At 34.9% G+C, this 23,948-nt stretch overlaps 1 pseudogene across 1 annotated transcript in view; it reads left to right on the forward strand.

The window, feature by feature from the left end:
* Positions 1–23,948, forward strand: part of LOC148955518 (glutamate receptor ionotropic, kainate 2-like) — a 91,365-nt pseudogene that overhangs the window by 30,795 nt on the left and 36,622 nt on the right. The window contains exon 5 of the transcript XR_016143627.1: positions 14,670–14,811. The product of XR_016143627.1 is annotated as a glutamate receptor ionotropic, kainate 2-like (transcript). The remainder of the gene's footprint in view (positions 1–14,669; positions 14,812–23,948) is intronic.

The following is a 23,948-nucleotide window of genomic DNA, read 5'->3' on the forward strand; positions in this document are numbered from 1 at the left end:
TATGAAAAATTTGGAACAGAACTTTAAATTTTTCCTCTCTTTGAGAAAAATCAGAACTGAATTTAAGAAAAATTAGAATTAAAGTGAAACTTTTGATCTTCATGGAAAATAATCACAATCATAGTGTTACTTTTTCTATCTTTCATCTAAAAATTTAGAATAGAACTTTAAATTTCTTTATTTCATTGTGGAACTTAAAACTGAAGTGGAAGATTTTTATTTTCTCTGGAGAAATTATAATTGAAGTGTGTTCGTTGTTAAATTTCAGTAGCGAACTTGAACTTTTCTTTACGTCGTTGAGAAAATTTTAAATTGAACTACAACTTTTTATCTTCCTTGAAAATATTCACAAGTATGGTCTTACTTTTTATATCTTCCACCGAAAAATTTAGAATTGAACTTAAAATTTTTTTAAGTCTTTGTGAAATAAAGAACTGAAGTGTAAGATTTTTATTTTCTCTGGTGAAATTAGACCTGAATCGTGTTCTTTAGTAAAATTCAGAAGAGAACTTGAACATTTCTTCACTTCGCTGAAAAAATTGTAAATTGAACTAGAACTTTTTATCTTACGTGACAATATTCACAAGTTTGGTATCACTTTTTCTATCTTCCACCAAAAATTTTAGAATTGAACTCTAAATTTCTTTATGTCATTGTTAAATAAATAACTTAAGTGAAAAATTTTTATTTTCTCTGGAGAAAATATAATTGAATTGTGCTTTTTCGTAAAATTCCGAAGAGAACTTGAACTTTTTTATCTTGTGTGAAAAAAATGGAACTGTATTTTAAATATTTCATCTCTTCGTGTAAATATTCACAGGTATGGTATTACTTTTTATATCTTCCACCGAAAAATTTAGTAACGAACTTTAAATTTCTTTATTTCACTGTGAAATATTGAACTGAAGTGCTAGATGTTTATTTTCTCTGGAGAAATTAGAATTGAATTATTTTCTTTGGTAAAATTCAGAAGGAAACTAGAATTTTTCTGCACTTCGTTAAGAACATTTTAAATTGAAATAGTACTTTTTCTCTTCTGTGAAAATAATCACATGTATAGTATTACTTTTTCTATCTTCAACCTAAAAATTTATAATTTAAATCTAAAGTTCTTTATGTCTTTGTGAAATAAAGAACTGAAGTGGAAGATTTCATATAATTTTAAGAAAATAGAAATGATCAATAACTTATATCATTTTCATGGAGAAATTCAGAATCTAAGTTGAGCTTTTCTTCGATTCTTTGAGAAAATTTTTGAACTTTTCTCTTTCAGTGAAAATATTTTGAACATAACTTCAAATTTTTTTATGTCTGTGAGAAAGGTTGGAATTGTATTTAAAAATATTTAGAATTAAAGTAAAAATTTTTATCGTCATGGAAAATAATCACAAACAAACTTTTCCTATCTTATATGTAGAAATTTATAAATGAACTTAAAATTTGTATGTCTTGGTGGACTTAAAAGTGATGTGGAAACTTTTTATTTTCTCTGGAGAAATTAGAAATGAATTATGTTCTTTGTTAAAATTTAGAAGAGAACAAGAAATTTTCTATCTTCTATGAAAAATTTGGAACAGTATTTTAGATTTTTTCATCTTTTTGAGAGAAATCTGAACTGAATTGGAAAATTTTTTTATTATTTTGGAAAAATAGAAATGATCAATAACTTGTTTCATTTTCATTGAGAAAATTCAAAATCGAAGTTGAACTTTTCTTCACTTCTTTGAGAAAATTTAAAATTGAAGTGAAACTTTTAATATTCATAGAAAATAATCAAAATTATATTATAACTTTTATTATCTTCTGTATAGAAATTTAGAACTGAGCTTTAAATTTTTTATGTCATGGCGAATTTAAAACTGAAGTGGCAGCTTTTTATTTTCTCTGGAGAAATTATAATTTTATTGTGTTCTTTGGTAAAATTCAGAAGAGAACTTGAATATACCCGATTAAATTATAATTTTTCCAATCTTATATGAAAAATTTGGAACAGAACTTTAAATTTCTTTCATCTCTGTGTGAAAAGTTTGAACTGAATTTAAGAAAATTTAGAATTAAATTGAAACTTTTTATCTTCGTGAAAAATAATCACTATCATACAATAACTTTTCCTATCTTCTACCCAAAAAATTAGAACAAAACTTTAAATTTCTTATGTATTGGTTAACTTAAAACTGAAGTGTAAGCATTTTATTTTCTCTGGAGAAATTAGAATTGAATTGGGTTTGTTGGTAAAATTTAGAATAGAACTTGAACTCTTCTATCTTCCATGAAAAATTTTGAATAGTATTTAAAATTCTTCATCTCTGTGATAAAAATCTGAACTGAAGTTGAAAATTTTTATATTATCTTGTTAAAATGGAATTGATCGAAGAACATATTTCGTTTTCTCTGAGAAAATTCAGAATCGAAGTTGAACTTTTCTTCTTCCGAGAAAATATATTGAACAGAGCTTAAAATTTTTTCATCTCTTTGAGAAAGGTTGGAACTAAATTTAACAAAATTTAGAATTAAAGTGAAACTTTTTATCTTCATAAAAAGTAATCAGTATCATAGTATAACTATTCCTACCTTCTTTGAAAAAATTTATAACTGAACTTTAAATTTCTTATGCCTTAGTTAAACTTAAAACTGTAATGGAAGCTTTTTATTTTCTCTGGAGAAATTAGAATTGAATTGTGTTCTATGGTAAAATTCAGATTAGAACTTGATCTTTTCTGTCTTCTAAGAAAAATTTGGAACAATATTTTTAATTTTTTCATCTCTTTGAGAAAAATCTGAATTGAAGTGTAAAATTTTATATTATTTTGGGAAAATAGAATTGATCAATAACTTATTTCATTTTCATTAAGAAAATTCAGAATCGAAGTTGAACTTTTCTTCTTCCGGGGGAAATATTTGGAACAGAACTTTAAATTTTTTCATCTCTTTGAGAATGGTTGGAATTGAATTTAAGAAAATTTAGAATTAAAGTGAAATTTTTTATCTTCATAGAAAATAATCACAATCACAGTATAACTTTTCCTATCTTTTACGGAAAAATTTAGAAGTGAACTTTAAATTTTTTATGTATTGGGATTTTTCTTGGTCCGTGAAAATATTTGGAATAGAACTTTAAATTTGACTCTTTGAGAAAGGTTGGAATTGAATACAATAAAATTTTGAATTAAAGTGAAACTTTTTATCTTCATGGAAAATAATCACTATCATAGTATAACTTTTCCTATCTTCTACGGAAAAATTTAGAAGTGAAATTTAAATTTTTTATGTCTTGGTGAACTTAAAAGTGAAGAGTAAGCTTTTTATTTTCTCTGGTGAAATTAGAATTGAATTGTGTTCTTTGGTAAAATTCAGAAGAGAACTTGAACTTTTCTATCTTCAATGAAAAATTGAGCCTGCTAGTAGTATCATTATCTCTAAAATTCTTTTTCTTACATCTCTCACCTTTTTAATAGATATTCTGAACGTTTGACGTTCTAGCATACCCTAAAAATAATGAACACTTAACAAAATAATGCATAAGATATTTTTAATGAAATAAGGACATGTAGAATATTGATATAAAAATATGTTAAATACATTATTATACATTATTAGTACACTTGCACTTCACTTTACGTCAATTCATCTTTATATTCATTGATGATATTGTCTGCTAATGTCCTTTTTATTCTGCCTGCGATTTCACTGTCTATTGTCACATTATTTTTACATAGATAGCAGTTTTAGCACATTTACATGATATGATTTATGATGTTGATGCAGCTGTATGCTTGTCTTCTTTTTCCTTTTGCTTTCATTCGAATGCTAACACCGGAAGAATTGCGATAAGATCTATCAACGGCTAACATGCTACCAGAACCATTAGCTAGAAGTTGTCCCTCTTCATCAACTATTATTTTTAAGTTGGCATTCTCTTTGACTACTACTTTCTCTGGTAATATTACTCTCGCATATCCACCACTTACATGATGGAAACTCTTGGGTACACCAAAGGAATTTAACTCCTCACTGGCATGACAACGTATGCATACATTGCCAATAAGATCTCCACTTGCACTCGTTTCAAAGTTCAGGTATTTATCCTTGTCAGCGTTCAACACGACAATGATTTTTTCATGTGCACATACTTTCGTCGAATAATTCATCTTCACTTTTTACAGATATGAATTGTATGTTGATCCTTCCACTGCATAAAAAATACTGATTTAATGCATGCAATAAACTCGGTAGTGTCGATAACCTGCCATAGAGTACCAGTGGAAAAGCCGCGTCGTGTCCATGAACAAGCACAGAGTATGACTGGTAGAGCCGTAAGCATATTTCATGTCATTTTAAGATACGTAAAAAGTAAAAAAATATACCATGTTAAAAAATTAAAGAAAGTATTTACGAATTGGGGAGGGGACTCTTTGAGGTTGGAAAATGGGTTTAGGAATGACATTATGAATGGAACTTGTTCAGAAAAGATATAATAAAGCCATAAAAAAGTATTAAAAAATTGGTGCGGGGACTCTTTGGGGGGCCGGGGGAGGGTGTTTGGGGGACCCTTGGGGGAGGGTGCCCTTCTGTGTCTCAATGCACAAAAAATATTAAAAAAATGGGGAGGGGAGGGGAGGGGAGGGGAGGGGAGGGGAGGGGAGGGGAGGGGAGGGGGAGGGGGAGGGGAGGGGAGGGGTTGTGAGGAGGGGGAGGAGAGGGAGGGGAGGGTGGGGTGCCCTTTGGGAGCCTGGGGGACCTTTGGGGACCGGTGGGGGGCCTTTGGGGGTCCTGGGGGCCGGTTGAGAGCCTGGGGGACATTTGGAGACCGGGTGAAGGTCTTTGGGACCCCGGTGGTCTTTTGGGAGCTCGGTGTGCCTTTGGGGGCCCCGGGGTGGGCCTTTGAGGGTCTGGGGAGCCCTTTGGGAGCCTGGGGGGGCCTTTGGGGACCGGGGGACCTTTGAGGACCGGGGGAGGGCCTTTGGGGTCCGGGGTGCCCTTTGGGGGTCCGGGGGCCCTTTGAGGACCAGAGGAGGGCCTTTGAGGGTCTGAGGAGGGCGTTTGGAGGGTTGGGGCTCTATGGGAGCTTGGGGGACCTTTGAGTACCGGGGGCTTCCTTCGGGGTTGGGGTGGGGGATCGGAACCCTTTGTGGTTGGGGTAGAGGACCTCACAACACTGTTCAAATGGAACTTGTGTATTATAACGACCACAGAGTTTCACCCTCAAATTCACTTCTAAAACCTTTCCTAAAATCTTCTTTCAAAATGTCTCTAACTGTTTCGCCGAAATAATCCCATAAAATGGATAGAACGGTTTCGCCCAAATAAACCCTAAACGTAATTTCAGCGTGTTCCTTTTGTTTGGCATCTCTGCGCTAACGCATTTCAAATTTCTAGGAAACCCTTTCCTACGTTAATCTCTTCATCTCATATATTTTCCTAGCTAAACTATTAGGGTTTCGCTAGAATATCAATTTATCTCTCCGACTTAAAGCTCCGTGAGGCCGTATTTAAAAATAGAATTTCTATCTCTTTAGACTCCCGCATAATTCCAAGATAACAAGTGATGTCAATTATAATTCCTGACACTAAAGATCAATGAAGCCCTATTTAAAAATAGAATATTAATTTTTCTCTCTGACCTAAAGAATGTTTATCCCTCAGACCTAAGATTAAAGAAGCCTTAATGTTTCTTAATTCTCACCTTCATGAATCAATAATTTCCCCTAGCGATTATTTAAATCAAGTTCACAGGTGCTACTCGTGACAGGACCACGTGGTTTATGGTTTTCCAAGTGAGAAAGTTCCTGTTTTTTCATTCTCACTGAGAAAACCATAAAACAGACATGAATTGCTGTTGACATCCATAAATGTGACAAAGTTCCTGTTTTTTCATTCTCACTGAGAAAACCATATAACAGACATGAATTGCTGTTGACATTCATAAATGTGACAAAGTTCCTGTTTTTCAAATTCTCACTGACAAAAACCATTAAATATTCATGAAAAACATCAAATAAATCGACCAACACACATAACCATCCAAGAAAACATACATAAATGTGACAAAATTCCTGTTTTTTCAAATTCTCATTGACAAAAACCATAAACCACGTGGTTCTCGTGCCAATATATGGTGTTAAAAAAAGTTGTAGGTGGCAGCAGGGGTGAGGGTTCGGAGTAGCACCTCCCTCTCTACTACAATCATCAAAATTAAGCCAAAATATATGGCAAGAAAAAGTTTAAGAAGTTTTGGCTATCCTTCGAAAGGATAGTTGGCATTGGGAACCAGCAATTTCTAAATTGTTTAAGTTTTTACGGAAAGCGTTGTTAAATTCTATGAGTTTGTTTTTCTTATCTTCCAAGTATAAAACTACCACAAATCACCATTAACAAATAAATGAAACCCAAAACTAACAGAAATTACAATAGATAGCCTAGTCATACTCAAAACCAGCAAAAAGAAAAAGGAGTATCAGAGGCAACGCTCTAGCGTTGCCTATAGTAAAGGCCATACGGCTCCAATGTTTCCAATGTATTATTTTTTTTTCCCAGAGGCACTTCATATGGAAGGGGTCGTCGTAGAAACTTCAAAGGGGGTTCATTTAATTGGAGATCGAGAGTTCTAGCGGCCTTTTTAGGGGTCCAAAGTGATTGGAAGGCAACTAACACCCCCTCCACGCCCACTAATTCCCCAAACACATCCAATCAAAATTTTGAGATAGCCTACGATGATTTTGTTCATCGTAGTTGATTTACAAATAGAAATTATGTTTTTGAGGAGGACACTCCCCCCATAGCACTCAGGGCAAGGGTTGTAAGTTATGCCCTGGGGACAAATAAGGTTTTTATAGAAAGATTTGTTTTAGAAACTTCAAAAAGGACTCATTCGATTGGAAATTCAAAGGGTTAGTGCCCTTTTTAGTAGTCAAAAGTGATTGGAGGGCAACTAACCCCCTCTCACGCCCATCTTTTCCCCAAACACATCCAATCAAAATTTTGAGATAGCCTTTTTATTCAACGTAGTAGAAAATTCAGGAAATTACGTCATTGAGGATAAAATTCCCCCCCTCCACAGCCCTCAGGGGAAGGGTTGTAGGTTATGTCCTGGGGGCATATAAGGTTTTTAATGAAAGCGTTGTCGTAGAAACTTCAGAAAGGGCAGTTTCGATTGGAAATTTAAATGGCTAGTTCCCTTTTTAATAGTCGAAAATAATTGGAAGGCAACTAACACCCTTTCCACGTCCGCCATTTCCCAAACACATCCAATTAAAATTTTGATATAGCCATTCTGTTTAGTGTAGTTGAAAGTTCTGGAAATTATATGTTTGAGCAGGGCACTCCCCCACAGTCTTCAGGGCAAGGGTTATAAGTCATGCCTTGGGGGCTTATATTGTTCTTATGGAAGGAATGCTAGTATAAACTTCAGAGGGGGCTCATTTGATTGAAAATTGAAAGTTCTAGTTCACTTTTTAAGCATCGAAAGATATTAGAGGGTAACCAGCTCCCCCCCCCCAACCCGCTTTTTTCCCAAATGCATCCGATAAAAATTTCGAGCTAGCTATTTTGTTAAGAATAGTTCAAAGATCATATAACAAAAATTTTGGTGTCGACACAACCCCCCTGGGCCTAGGGGCAGGCGTTGTAAGTTATGCCCTGGGGGTATATATGGTTCTTATGGAAGGGATGCTCATATAAACTTCAAAGAGGGCTCATTTGGTTGGAAATTGAAAGTTTTAGTTCACTTTTTAAGAGTCCAAAGAGATTGGAGGATGCCTAGCCCCCCACCCTTCCACGCCCTTTTTTCCTCAAACCCATCCGATAAGAACTTTGAGATATCCATTTTTTTTTAAAAATAGTTCAAAGGCCATATGACGAAAACTCCGGGGAAGACACGGCCCTCCTGGGCCCGAGGGCAGGCGTTGTAAGTTATGCCCTGGGGGAAATATATGGTTCTTATTGAAGGGATGCTCATAAAAACTTCAGACGGCTCATTTCATTGAAAATGGAAATTTACTGCTCATTTTTTTAGAGTAAAATGGAGTAAAAACTCAGGTGTCGTCACAACCCCCAAAGCTCGGGGGCAGGCGTTGTAAGTTATGCCCTGGGCATATATGGTTCTTACGAAAGGGAGTCTCGTATAAACTTCAGAGAGGGCTCATTTGATTGGAAACGGAAGGCTCGAGGTCTCTTCCTAATAGTTAAAACGGATGCTCATAAAAACTTTACAAAGTTGTCTTTTTATTCGAAATTAAAAGTTAATCCTAATTTTTTAAGATTCAAAAAAGATCAGAGAGCAATAAGCCCCGCCCCTCCACGCCCTAAATGCATGAGATAAAAATTTTGAGATAGACATTTTGTTGAAAATAGGTCAAAGTTCAGATATAAAAAACCCTGGTGTGAACACAGCCCCCCTTGGCCCGGGGGTAGGCATTGTAAGTTATGCCCTGGGGGCATATATGGCTGTTATGGAAGGGATGGCCGCATAAACTTCATAGAGGGTTCACTTGGTTAGAAATGGAAGTTGTAATTAACTTTTTATGAGTAAAAAGTGATCGGATGGCAGCTAGCCTCCTCCCAACACTCCATTTATTTTTTCCCAGAGGCACTTCATATAGAAGGGGACGTCGTATGAACTTCAAAGGGGGCTCATTCGATTGGAAATCAAGAGTTCTAAGGCCCTTTTTAAGAGTCAAGGGTGATTGGAGGGCAACTAGCCCCCCCCCTCCCAAGGCTTTTTTCCACAAATATATCTGATAGAAAATTTGAGGTAGCCATTTGCATCAGAGAAAATTCTTATGGAAGGGATGCTCGCATAAACTTCAAAGAGGGTTCATTTGATTGGAAATGGAAATTTCTAGTTCACTTTTCATAAATCAAAAGTGACCAAAGGGCCGCTAGCCACCCCCCCCCCCCGCCCTTTTACCCCAAATGCATTAGATAAAAATTTTGAGATACACATTTTGTTAGAAATAGGCTTAAGTCTGATGACTATAAAAAAAACACCCGTTCAAGATTCAGATTAAAAAACACCGGTGTCGACACAGCCCCAAAGAGCCCGGGGGCAGGCGTTGTAAGCTGTGCCCCGGGGGCATATAAGGTTCTTATGGAAGGGGTGATTGTAAAAAATTTAAAGAGGGCTCATTTGATTGGTAATTGAAAGTTCTAGTTCACTTTTTCCAAGTCAAAAGTGATCGAAGGGGAGCTAGCCTCCTCCCCCACCCCTTTTACCCCAAATGTGTCAAATAAAAATATTGAGATAGATATTTTGTTAAAAATAGTTCAAAGTTTAGATAAAAAAAAAGACCGGTGTCGACAAAGCCCCACAGAGCCCGGGACAGGCGGTGTAAGCTATGCCCTGGGGGTATATGGTTGTTATGGAAGGATTGCTCGTATAAACTTCATAGAGGGCTCATTCGATTGGAAATGAAAGTTGTAGCTCACGTTTCAAGAGTCAAAAGGGATCCGAGTATAGCTAGTCCCCCCAACGTCCTTTCCCCCCAAATGCATCTAATAAAAAATTTTAGACGGCCATTTTGTTAATAATAGTTCAAGGGTCAGATAATAAAATTTCCTGTGTGGACACATCTCTCCAGGCCCCGGGAACAGGTGTTGTAAGTTATGCCCTGTGAGTATCTATGGTTCTTATGGACGAAGTGCTTGTATACATTTCGGAGGGGTCCCGATTGATTGAAAATTGAAAGTTCTAGTTGACTTTTTAAGAGTCAAAAGAGATTGGAGGGTAACTACCCTCCTCGCTCCACGCCATTTCCCCCAAATGCATCGAATAAAAATTTTGAGATAGTCTTTTTGTTAAAAATAGTTAAAAGATTAGATAACAAAAACTCTGGGGTCGACAAAACCCCCCAGGACCCTGGGACAGGCGTTGTAAGTTATGCCCTGGGGGCATTTATGGTCCTTATGGAAGGGATGCTCGTATAAACTTCAAAGGGGGCTCATTTTTTTGAAAAGTGCATCTGTTAGTTCATTTTTAAGAGTCAAAAGATATCGGAGGTCAACTAGCCCCCCCCTCCACGCCCCTTTTACCCCAAGTGAGCCAATAAAAAATTTAATGCATAAATAAAATCAAATCAAATAAAAAACAGTTCAAAAATCAGATATTTAAACTTATGGGTAGACAAAACCACCCAAGACCCAGGGACAGGCGCTGTAAGTTACGCCCTGGGGGGATATATGGTTCTTCTAGAAGGAATGATCGTATAAATTTTATAGAGGGCTCATTTCACTTAAAACTAAAACTTCTAGTTCACTTTTATTGAGTCAAAAGAGATCGAAGGGCAATTAGCCCAGGGACAGGTGTTGTAAGTTATGCTCTGGTGGTATATATGGTTCTTATAGAAGTGATGATCGTATGAATTTCAGAGATGGATCTTTGGAGTTAAAGTGGAAAACTTTGGTTCACTTTTAAAGAGTTAAAAGAAATCGAAGGTCAATTAGCCCCCCCCCCACTACGCCCTTTTTTCCCAAACCCGTCCGATAAAAAATTTGAGGTAGCCATTTTGTTAAAAATAGTTCAAACATCAGATAATAAAAACTCTAAGGTTGACACAAACCCATTTTTTCACTTTGATTTAGTTACGTTGATACCAGTTTTGATACTTTGATGAACGTTTGATTTTTTTTTTAAGTTTGATTTTGAAATAAGGAATTTTTAAAAACTTGAAATTTTTTGCAATCAAAAACTAACAAAAATTAATTAAAATAAAACTTTCCGAAAAATAAGTATTTAAAATAAAAGTAAAGGCCACTTTAAACTTAAGATAAGCAGACACAAATACTTTATAAAATTCAAACTCAAAATGAACAGAAATTACTATTAAAGAATAAATGAGACCCAAAACGAACAGAAATTGAATAAACAATCATAGCAAAAAAACATACAACAAGTAATAAATGAATGAATAGATCATAAAGCGAGTAATGCTTAGATTGAATATCAGAATCAAGCTTAAAACGAAAAATAACTTTTTCCTATTGAAGTATAAATGAAACTTAAAACGAACAGAAATTAAATAAAAAATCAATGCAAACAAACATACAATAAATATTAATGTAAATTAATAAATAAATCTTAAAACGAGTGAACCTTAAATTGAGTATGCAAATCAAGCTTGAAACGAACAAAAATTATTATAAACAAGAGTTTGGGAATGATATTAATTGTTGAAAGATCCATCCGTTCAAGAATTTATTTCACTATAATTTTATTTTTATTTTCAGTGCTGTAAGAACTGGAAAAGAAAATATTTGTAATATAATACGTTTTCAGTTAAGTGCCAACGACACAGTAGGCTTTTGGTTTTTATTTAGAGTTAAGGAAGGAGGCAGTATCCAAACACTTGTTTGTAGTGAAACTATATTCGTCTGGAACAACTTTAAAAAGGGCTAATAAATTAAACTGAATATTTAATGTATAATGATATTAATTGCTGAAAACTCTTCAGTTCAAAATGTTACTATAATTTTAATGTTTATTTTCAATATTAAGTACAAAAGAAAATATTTGCCATAAAATTGGCCTTCAGTAAAGCGCCTATGACGCAGTAGGTTTTCCACTTTTACAGTGAGAGAAGGAGGTGATACCGAAACTCTCGTTTGTAGTGATTTTCGTTCGTTTCAAGCTTGATTTGCATATTCAATTTAAGTTTCACTCATTTTAAGGTTTATTTATTCGTGAACATTAATATCAATTGTATGTTTGTTTGTATTGATTGTTTATTTAATTTCTGTCCGTTTCAAGTTTCATTTGTACTTCAATGGCAAATTTTTTTTTTTTTTGTTTTAAGCTTGATTTTCCTATTCAATCTAAGCATTACTCGCTTTATGATCTATTTATTCATTTATATTATTACTTGTTGGATGTTTTTTGCTATGATTGTCTATTTAATTTCTGTTCGCTTTGGGTTTCATTTATTCTTTAATAGTAATTTCTGGTCGTTTTGAGTTTGAATTTTAACAGGTATTTGTATCTGCTGAGCTTGAGTTTAAAATGGCCTTCACTTTTCTTTGAAAAACTAGTTTTTCGGAAAGTTTTTCTTTTAATTAATGGCTGACAACATCCATGTTTTCTTTAGACCAGAAAATAATTTGCACTTTACTTAAAAAAAAATAACCGTGAATTGTCAGTTTGATATACATATTTTGATATCTATTCTTTACAGTCTTAATACCTCTTTATTTATTAAAGTCAAAAAAGTGAAAGCATTTAAAATGTATTTTGTTTTCAGTAAAGTGCAAATTATGTTCTGGTCTTGAGGAGGTTTGGGGGTTATCAGCCCTACTCATGCTAATTGTTGCTAATTTGGGTTTGAATAGGTTATTTATTGTAATTTCTTTTCGGTTTGGGTTCAATTCATTTATTTATGGTGATTTGTGGTAGTTTTACGTTTGCGAAATTACTTGAATTTACTTCTACTCACTTTGTAGCTTAACGAGGCTGTTTACTATTCTTTGGCAAACTTGTTTTGTGGAAAAAGTTGTTTATATTAATTTCCGTTCATTTTTTATTGACAGTCTTTTTCATATAGAAAATATTTTAAATCTTTTTAATTTTTTTCCTATTATCTCCAGTTTTTACTTTGAAGATTATTTGACTTTATTTCTGTTCATTTTCGGTTTAATAATGTTCTTTACTTTTCTTTAAAAAGCTTATGTTTGCGATTAACAAATACCATGTAAGTAATTTAATAAAAAAAAACAAATTTTTTCACTGAAAGTGAGGAGCAACATCAAACCTTAAAACTAACTGAAATTGTTACATATATGAAAGAGGTTGCCTCCTCCTCAAGACCTCGCTCTTTACGTTAAAGTTCTTGATCCATGAAAAAATCCGATACTTGTGTGTTATACGCCACTGACTCAAGATTACGATGCATATTATGAAGTAAGAATTGTTTTCTAACTTCAAACTATACAAATACTTTACCCCCCCCTATGTGCAAATTTATTGCCCAAATTATATATTTCCTATATATTCTGTCACTAAACTCCTTCCCCCTACGGAAATAAAAAAAAAACTCAAATAAAATTCTCAAATTTGGAAAACCTTCTTTTCCACGGGGGGTAAAGTATTTGGACAGTTTGAAGTCAGTAAACAATTCTTTCTAGTTATATGGCCACTAAAAAATTACAGAAGAATAGCGAGGTATCTGGAAATTTTGCTAACTAAAAAAAAAAAAAAAAAAAAAAAAACAGTAAAAAGTAAATGTAATGTTTCATTTAAGGGTTTTTTCCAAGTGTTAAATTTTTTTTTTTTTAATTACCGTATTTCCAAGTATTAAGTACTATTATTAGGTTAATGTAGTGTTTCATTTAAGTGTTTTATGATGATAGTTGATCAAAGTTTATGTTATTTGTGCCTTTCATTTATGTTATTTTACTGTATCCATGGCTGCATATTCAGTTTTAAAACAAACTTATTTATATCTCCATCTAATATGCAGAATAATTATACCAAAAAAATTTTGCATGCAGACCCGGACAAATTTACCCCCCCCCCCCTAATGTGCAAATCTATAGCCCAAATTTATTTCTAAAGTAACGATAAATAAAAGTTCAAATGGGGATAAAATCCTTTTAATAGACAGTGATGTAATAGAAATTCACAAAAATACCAGATATTTCGGTCACATATACAGTGACCGTCATCAGTAGTAACACTTTTACTATAGAGTTTTACTACTGATGACGGTCACTGTATATGTGACCGAAATATCTGGTATTTTTGTGAATTTCTATTACATCACTGTCTATTAAAAGGATTTTATCCCTATTTGAACTTTTATTTATCGTCATGGAAAGGCAGTGTGGTCTCCGAAATTATCTAAAGTAACGAAGACGCTAACGAAAAAACCGATGTGTTCTCGAATTTTACACAGCGTAAACTTGAGTAAGTGGCGCATAATACACAAGTACCAAAATTCCTTCCCCCTACGGAAAAAAAAACTCAAATAAAATTCACAAGTTTGCAAAGCCTTATTTTTCACGGGGGGGGGGGCTATTTTCCGGGGAGTTCTTTTCCGGAGGGGGGTATTTTCCGCGGGGGTGTTCTCCGGGGGGTATTTTCCTGGGGGTAATCACCGGGGGTAGTAAATGCCGGCCACCTATAAATATATATATATATATATATATATATATATATATATATATATATATATATATATATATATATATATATACATATACATATATATATATATATATATATATATATATATATATATATATATATATATATATATATATATATATATATATATATATATGTGTATATATATATGTATATGTGTATATATATATGTATATATATATATATATATATATATATATATATATATATATATATATATATATATATGTTTATATCTTGTGAGACCAGATCAGAAGGTCTAACCCAGCATCTTAGATGTTTCGCAGTGTTCGACCGAGGGGTTGCCTTTTTCGTTGCCCTGCTGGAAAAGGGCAGCTGGGATCAGCCCTGGGCCCATTATTGCCAAACAAATCCACTGTACTACCGCGTATTATAAGCATTGGCACATCTATTTTCATTCCTAATAATTTTAAATAAAATCACATGGAAGGTATAATTTTACTTTGCCAAGTGAGCGGAAGGTAGAACATCCCGTTGTCTTATTTATTTTTGATAACAATTTCTTACTATAACATTCCAGGCCCTTGTTGAAAGAGATACGAAAAGATAGCATTTCGCAGATTGTATTGGCGTGCTCTTCGAAGAGAATCTTGGATATACTCCGACAAGCGAATCAAGTGGGATTAATATCTACGTATCATTCTTATGTTTTGACTTCTTTGGTAAGTTTTCGTCCTTTTAAAACAGAAATTAAACAGTGTTTTAATTTCAATCTTGACTAACAATTGAAGGCTCTGTTGTAATGTCATAAGCTGACAGCACAATTTGCGTGTTTTTCATATGAGATTCTGTAAACCAGTCTTCGAAGTCTAAATTCGCCTTAAACGAGAAGCAGACAGAAATGGCTGAGAAGGAGAAACAATTATACAGAAACCGAGAAGGATATTGAGCAAACAGACGAAAAGACGAGCAGATTCAAAAAACGTAAAATGAAAACTAAACAAGTTGCAACAATTTTAAAACACATGTGAATTTGAAAAAACGAAAAAAAAGCGTATTGTTTGGAGATGTAAGAAATTTATAGGAGAAGTCCCATAAATGTCAATATTTGAAGGGGGCTCTGGTGTCAAATGTCCCCCTCTGTGCATTCCTGCATTGCTCGTATTGCTCTAAAGTAAAAAATCTAAGTAAAAAGAATTATTCTTTATTTGCATATTGCAGATATTTGTGGGGAATGCTTTTGGGCCCAGAATCGCTTCCCAAATGTCCACATTCTTGAAATTTTCCACTTATTTCAGGACTTGAATATTTTTCAATATTTTTGTATAGTTCGCCTCTTTTGGAAGTTGTGACATCATTTCATAATTTAAGTAGATGTTACGTTAATAAATTCTTTTCCTGGCCTACACATGTTACACTTCCTTGAAATCAAAATAATACAAGGCTTCATAGTTTATTTAAGGGGAGCTCCTTGGCGCTCGCACCCTCTTCCATTTCCATTTGCGTATACTCTTCTTTTTACACTTTCGTATTACACCTCTTTTGTATTACACTTTCTTTCGTGCTACACTTCATTTTTGCTACACTTCTTTTTGAATGAGAATCATTGAGGGATTATTGAGAAATTTTAATCTTTAATTATTCATCATTGACTAAATCTTCTAGTTTCACCTAAGGGAATTATAAAATATTAATTACTCTCTTGTATATCGTGGTGGTAGTGCAGCTGCAACCTGGTAGCGGTAGCTACTAGTAGCATAGTAGCTACTAGGGTAGTAGCACAGTAGTAGCTACTATAAATAGTAGTACCTGCATAGTAGCATAATAGCTACCTAGTAGCATAGTAGCGGTAGCTGCAACCTAGCAAAAGACGAACACATCCCATAATAACATAAAAATAGCCCAAAAACCCTAAAAATGGTGTCAGATCGAAACAAAAAGTATACCATTGGAATTATCTTGGCCGAAAACCCTATATACAAATTTGAAGTCCCTTGGCTTGAACATCAATGAAAATTCATGGGCTTGAAAAACAAGGAAAGTGTCTGCAACCACAAAATTCTGTATCGGAGCCATCTTTTTTCCGTTCATCCTTCTTCACAGCTAGCTGGGCACTGGAACATCATAGAGAGATATTTATTGGCCCATTTAAAGGAAATTGCTATATCTACTCGCTTTTTTTGATTAACTAAAACAATATTTAAAATAAAATCAACGTTTTTATGGAAAATTGTATTTCCGTAGACAATATGATGAATGTTGTCCTATCCGTGTTTTAAAACCATAAATGACGTAAAAAGTAAAACCTATATTAAGATATTAGCTACGCTAGCACTGTCAGTATAAAATAACGTCATGCCATTAATATATAAATAGGTGTTAAATGGAAAAAAAAACAGTATAATTTAATAATTCTTTATGGTGACTAAACAGGAAGCTAAACGGAAGGAAAACTGATAAAAGTAATGAGCCGAGCAACAGAAATATCTTTTTCAAGAAAACAGTATGGAAAACTATGGTTAGAATTAAGAGTAAGCACAGCACATGTTTCATTATCATAGGCAGCGCGCTAGCGCTTCTTCCCAAAGAACGATACATATATCATCTTATAATCACATAAATAAATTTTAAAGAATATAGCTTCTATTATTATTTACTTATTTTCTTATTATAAATTTTTCTTCCTGACTTCAGCTTGCTCCTTATGCAAATAATTTCAGTATGACTGTTGACCACAGTATAAATAAACGCGAATATGTATTTTTTTTCTCCATACCTGGACACTTCGTATCGAAGGAGTTGTCGTACAAACTTCGAGAAGGGCTCATTCAAATAAAAATTGGAGTGGCTAGTGCCCTTTTTAATAGTCGAAAGTGATTGGAGGGCAACTCGCCCCCCCCCACCCCCATCATTCCCCCAAACACATCCCATCAAAATTTTGAGATAGCCATTTTTTTCAGCGTAGTTGATTTTCAAGAAAGAAAATGTGTTTTTGAGGAGGACACGTCCCACAACCCTACTTGTCGTAGAAACTTCAAAAAGGCTCATTCGATTGGAAATTCAAAGGGCTAGTGCCCTTTTTAATAGTCGAAAGTGATTGGAAGGTAACTGCCCCCCCCCAAGCCCATCTGTCCCCCAAACACATCCAATCAAAATTGTGAGATAGCCATTTTGTTCAACGTAGATGATTTCTAGATGGAAAATAGGTTTTTGAGGAGGACACTCCCCACAACCCTCGGGCAAGGGTTTTAAGTTATGCCCTGGGGGCATATAAGGATGTCATAGAAGGGGTTGTCGTAGAAACTTCAAAACAGGCTCATTCGATTGAGAATTCAAAGGGCTAGTGCCCTTTTTAATAGTCGAAAGTGATTGGAGGGAAACTAGCCCCCCCACGCCCATCATTCCCCCAAACACATCCAATCAAAATTTTGAGATAGCCATTTTGTTCACCGTAGTTGATTTCCAGTTAGAAAATATGTTTTTGAGGAGGACACTTCCCCACGATCCTCAGGTAAAGGGTTTTAAGTTATGCCCTGGGGGCATACAAGGTTTTTATAGAAGGCGTTGTCGTAGAAACTTCAAAACAGGCTCATTTGAATGGAAATTCATAGGGCTAGTGTCCTTTTTAATAGTCGAAAGTGATTGGAGGTCAACTAGCCCCCCTCCCCACGCCCATCATTCCCCAAAACCCATCCAATCAAAATTTTGAGATTTTGTTCAGCGTAGGCTAGTTGATTTCCAGATAGAAAATATGTTTTTGTGAAGGGATACTCCCCCGCGACCCTCTGGGCACAGGTTTTAAATTATGGCCTGGGGGCATATAAGGTTTTTATAGAAGGCGTTGTCACAGAAACTTCAAAACAGGCTCATTAGATTGGAAATTCACAGGGCTAGTGCCCTTTTTAAAAGTTGAAAGTGATTGGAGGACAACTAGCACCCCCACACGCCCATCATTTCCCCAAACACATCCAATCAAAATTTCGAGATATCCATTTGGTACAGCGTAGTTGATTTCCAGATAGAAAATATGTTTTTGAGAAGCACACTCCCCCACAACCCTAAGGCCAAAGGTTTTAAGTTATGCCCTGGGGACATCTAAGGCTTTTATAGAAAGCGTTGTCGTAGAAACTTCAAAACAGGCTCATTCGATTGGGACTTGAAAGGGCTAGTGCCTTTTTTAATAGTTGACAGTGATTGGAGGGCAACTATGCTAAGAATCTGAGAAAGATTGCTATGGGACAAGGTTTGTGACAAAAAAGGGCTTCTATATTTTCTTGCCTTATTACCATAGTTCAGTCTTTTTCTCCGTTTCCACTATTCTCGATATTTCAATAAAGACACTGGGGAATATACGCTTAACAATGTGTACAGCAACCATGGTTGCAGCAATAGCTTCAACTTAGTAAATAACAAACTCTGGCACATAATAACCAAAATTTAAAAATGCGTTTTGGAAAAAGAACTTTCAAGTGAGAAAAAAAAGTTTGAAGCTGATTCAATAATGACAACTGTTATTTCGATTAATTTAAATTGTAAAAGTTTGTTGCGACAATAAATTTATGGGAATTTCGAAAGACAACCTGAAAATCCTTGATAATGGTGTTAGACCGAAATGCAGCTTAATAATAGAAACAGCGTTTCTCAATCTGCAAAAAAATCTATAAATTATTAAAATGAGTTTTAACCTGGAAACGGTTTAAGGTTTGCTTCAAGAAAATCCAATATTTGAATAAGAGACGGTTTAAATAATACCTATTTAAAAAATCATAGCCGAACCTCTTTGGAGGCGTTTGATTCTTTGATTTTAATTCTCTCAATCATTTTTATCCCATAGTTTTTATTTCTCTGAAGACAGCAAGTACCTTAAGTTACCTTACCTTAAATCGCATGTCCAGCGAGATAAGGTGGTGATGAGCCTCCTGTGGAACATCTCGCTGGTGGTGTGACATGACTAAGGTTTGGCATCCCAGGTTAACCTACACTGTATTGGCCTAGTCCTGTTCAACCTCTTTCTTGAATACATCTATGGTTTGGGACTGGATGGTGGCTTCGGAGAGGCTGTTCCAGTAAGTGACGGCGCGTAGAGAGAAGAATTGCCGGTGCTCACGTCGATGGCAACGGGGGGCATGCAGCTTCTTTGTGTGACCTCTTGTTGTACTTGCAAAAGATGAGGAGAAAACTTGATTTGAGAGGTTGTTTTCTAGCACTTTGCGAGTAATGACTGCGTCTCCTCTCTTTCTTCGATATACTAGGGTTGGGGGTTTGAGGGATGCAAGGCGTTCTTCATACGGCTTGTCTTGCAAAGCTGGAATGAGCTTTGTTGCTCGTGTTTGGACACTCTCGAGAGCTTTAACGTCCATTTAATAATGGGGAGATGCTAGGGTCATTCCAAATTCCAGGTGTGAGTGACATCCCAAGAATCACTGCTAGTGGCTCAGCAATTTGTTCAGCTGCTTCTTTTAAAAGTTTAGGTCGTAGATTATCTGGCCCAGTAGCTTTATTTGCATATGTGCATATTAGTTTTATGACAGAATCATTGTCATAATAAAGGGGTTTGCTTGTCAGTCTCGGTGAAGGATCCTTCATTTCTTGGACTAATTTTGTTACTATGTAGTTGTTTTAGGCGAGAAACGACTGTTTTTTAATTAATCTGCCCCCTTCTTCCCAGAATCAAACTTCAAAATTATTCGTAATTGGAAAATTATCTTTGTAACCTATATAGATTTGCTTGCTATTACGTCATTAATTACAATTTTATTTTCTTTCCTAGGGTGCAGAAATTAGCAAGCTTTCTCCCGGATTTAAGCTACCTTTGAATTTTTTGGTGTTGGAATTCGCAAGCTGGTTTTCTTATTATGGCTACTGACCCATCACCAATCTTACGAGGAACTATCATTCGGCTACTGTTTACGCCCAAACACGTTTTGTAACTAGACCCCGGCGCCACGCCGATGAGGGAAGACCGGCGGTGGCGGGGCCAAAAACAGCGCGCCGCGCCGCCGGTAAGATGTAGGCGGCGCACCGCCGGTACGATGTCGGCGGCGGGCCGCCGGCGCGATCAATGTTGACCGCAACATTAATGTTTTCATCAGTCTTTCTCAAATCACAGCTAAAATTTACAACAGATTCGAGCGTATTCATAAGTTCAAAACTTCACAAGTCGCTGGCTGGAAACTGGTCTTCTTTGTTATTCATCAAGAGAAGTAGAAATCTGGTAGAAACGAAATGGCTGTGGCGTTTCAGAACCCTTGCATAATAGTTGAAGTATCGATTAGGTATGTATTCTTAACGTAAATAATTATCAAAATTAGTCGGTTTTTTTCATCGAGCATTACTGCATATAAAACTTCAAATAAGATATCACAAAATTCGCCAGTTATCTGGGTAAAAACTTTGAATATAAGTTTGAACTTAGAAGCTTAATTTTTTTATAATGCCCTTTAGCAATATTCACTTTATCACCTTTAAAACAGTTAAGAAGGATATTTTTGATATTGATTGTTTTTTTTTGCTCTTTTAGATTCCTAAAAAGCCTTCCTTGTATTAAAAACAGGTTTTAATAACAATTTAAAAAAAAATACATCAAAGTATAACTCATGAAAATCTTGTTAATTTTTTAATTATCATAGGGGTTGGACAAAGATGTTGTACAGAGTATTTTTGCTTGGCTTCTTCCTTCTTTAATTTACATGTGTTGATTCATATTTCAAAACATTATCAAACTGTCGAAATATACCATACATAAAACATAAAACAATGTTTATAATACACAGTCGAACATACATATGCAAGCAGAAATATATGTAAAACACATCAACCTATCCTACCAATTTTTTTCACAATCGTTTATAATCATTTTGAAAAGGATAACTTAAAATTTTACCTTAAAAAATAATCAAGCATCAGTTCCCAATGAAGTAATGTGGATGACCCACCTCAGTACTGGAAGGAAAATGGAAGTTAATTTCCAATCAATGTGTCAGTCTCAACCAATTATCTTGGTCGAACTTAAATGAATTTATATAATGGACGATATCAGAAAATTGAACAGCTTTTCGAAGAGCATGTATAGCAATTCAACGTAATCTTGTATGATTTGAATATGTTTCTCAATTATAATTAAACTAAAATGAAAACATTATGACGTTAAAAACTTTAACTAAGACAGTGAACGTTTAGATTTTTTCCTTAGGGGTATTCTCATTGAATTTCCTTTCTTTTAAGATCGTGGCAACGCGTGACGGGTAAGCTGGTATACTAATGAAAGTCCAAATATTAGTATCTGTAAAAAAAAAAAGGTATATTTCAAAATAGTGTGGAGGGACGAAAAATCTAGGGGTCAACTGGTCGAAAAAAATGAACCTGGAAGTCTATTCTAACTGCGGGATGTGGCTATAATTGTCATGAATAAAATCAACTTATCCACTTTGTATGGACTGAGGCTGCTTTCAATTAGAAAATTCAAGATAATATTATTTGAATATAATAATTCCCTACCCCTCCCCTCTGGACACCACCTTGATAGGATACCGGCTCTGCTTTAAATTAAAAAAAAAAACTTTTTGGCATCCCTGCTTTCAATAAAAAAAAAAAAAATCAAAGTACTATCACTTAAATATAATAACTCCCAATGCCCCCCCCTCTGGATACCGTCTCTACTTTAAATTAAAAAAATATGCTTTTTGGCATCCCTGATTTCAATAAAAAAAATCAAGGTATAATATAATAACTCCCAATGCACCCCCCCCCCCCTCTGGATACCATCTTGATAGGATACCGTCTCTGCTTTAAATTAAAAAAAATATTTTTTTTTGGCATCCCTGCTTTTAATAAAAAAATTCAAGATATTATCATTTAAACATAATACTTCCCTACCCCCCCCCCCCCTGGATACCATGCACCTTGATTGGGTACCTTTTCTGCTTTAAACTAAAAAACTAATTAACTTTTTGGCATCCCTGCTTTAAAAAATAAATAAATTTGACATACTATCATTTAAATATAATATTCCCTACCCCCCCCTCGGGATACCACCTTGATAGAATACCGTCTCCACTTTAATTTAGAAAAAAAAAACTTTTTGGGATCCCTGCTTTCAATAAAATCATCTTGATAGGATACCGTTTCTGCTTTAAATAAAAAAAATTAACTTATTGGCATCACTGCTTTCAAAAAAAAATTCTAGGTATTATCATTTAAATATGATAGCTCTCAACCCCCTCCCTCTGTATACCACCTTGATAGGATGCCGTCTCTGCTTTAAATTAAAAAAATAATTAATTTTTTTTCATCCCTGCTTTCATTAAAAAAACTTCGAGATATTATCACTTAAATGTAATACCTCCCTACCCCCCCCCTTCTGGATACCACCTTGCTAGGATACCGTCTCAGCTATACGTTTAAAAAAAATATTTATTTAATAATTAACTAGGTGACTATATGGTTCAAACAAACGCAAGAAATAACGTTAAACAGCTTAGTGTTCCTTGAAAAAAAAATTGAGGGTATGAGTAAAGGGGTACAAATACAACAACAAAAAATGCGAAATTATTCAGACATACCTCGAACTATTGGAAAACTCAATCATAGATTCGCCGTGACATTCAATAACATCCAAAGAATCTAATTAAAAGGGAGCACACACAAAAGCCAAATTAGGCCAGTAGCCTATGAGATATCGCAAAATACCAAAGCCAATGAACAAGTCCCAATGGGGGGCCCTGGGTCTATCAAAATATTTCAATGGTTTCCCAGGGAATTTGATAGTATTTTTTTCCATCTCCGCTTTAAATGAAAAAATAAATATCCTTTTTGCATCCCGGCTTTCAATAAAATAATGAGTTATTATCATTTAAAAATGATAGCCCCCTATCCCCCCCTATAGGCAATAATTTACAATTTTTTTATGAATCATATTTTTGGGATAACTTCCGTTTCAATCTTTAATTCCCAAACCTTGTACATAGCTTAGTCTATAGCTAAATTTTGTCCCAATAGGTTTTTTTTGGGGGGGGGGTAAAATATTTTCAGACAGAAGATTGTATTTTCTTTAATTTATCATACGTTCAACAATTGAGTATTAAGCATTAAGAAAATTTTATCCAAAAACAGCAAAAGAAAAAAAAAATCTGCAAACTTACAATTCAGCTGTAGAAACGATCTTTCTGCTATCAATTTCAAAATCAAACTGTAGCGAATGTTGCGTTCTATAATTCTATTCAACATGAAAATAAAATTCTTGACTACGAATGATGTAAGGAATTGCAAGTGGGAAACTGGATTCGAAATTATTTAAACTAATTTCATAAAGATGATACTTTTTTGTCAACATATGAAGAACTATGTATATTGCAATATTTGCAATGCAATTGCATATTGCATCTGCCTGATTTTTATGCAAAGGAACAAGAGACGAAAGCTAGGGAACAAGAGAGTAGTGAAGAATTATGGTATGCAAAGTAATTTTTAGCAGGGACAGTCACTGGTGATAAATCGTTAGGGATGACATCGTGATAGGGTGATTTTCGCGGATTCGGGGAACCAAATTTTTTTCCGGGGTGACGTATAGATTTTCGGGGAAATACTCGAAAATTCAGGGATAGTGCAAGCCCTGCTTAATTTCTAATCAGGAAAATCGAAATACTAAACCACACGAGAAGGAAAGGCTCCGACTTTGCGGTTGACGCAATAAAGAATTGCCGCAAAATTAATCTAAAGTCGACTGAACGCCGCCGCTTTTGCCGGCGGTGGCGAACCTGCGGCGTGTCGGCGGCGTTGCGACACTTCGGTGGCGTTCGACCGGGCCTCTTGTCGACGGCGTTCGGTCGATCTGCCGGCACGGCGCCGGGGTCTTTCTGTA

This window comes from Artemia sp. Qi Xiang Cuo, chromosome 2, assembly GCF_049724085.1.
Source record: "Artemia sp. Qi Xiang Cuo chromosome 2, ASM4972408v1, whole genome shotgun sequence".
Taxonomy (NCBI): Eukaryota; Metazoa; Arthropoda; class Branchiopoda; order Anostraca; family Artemiidae; genus Artemia; species Artemia sp. Qi Xiang Cuo.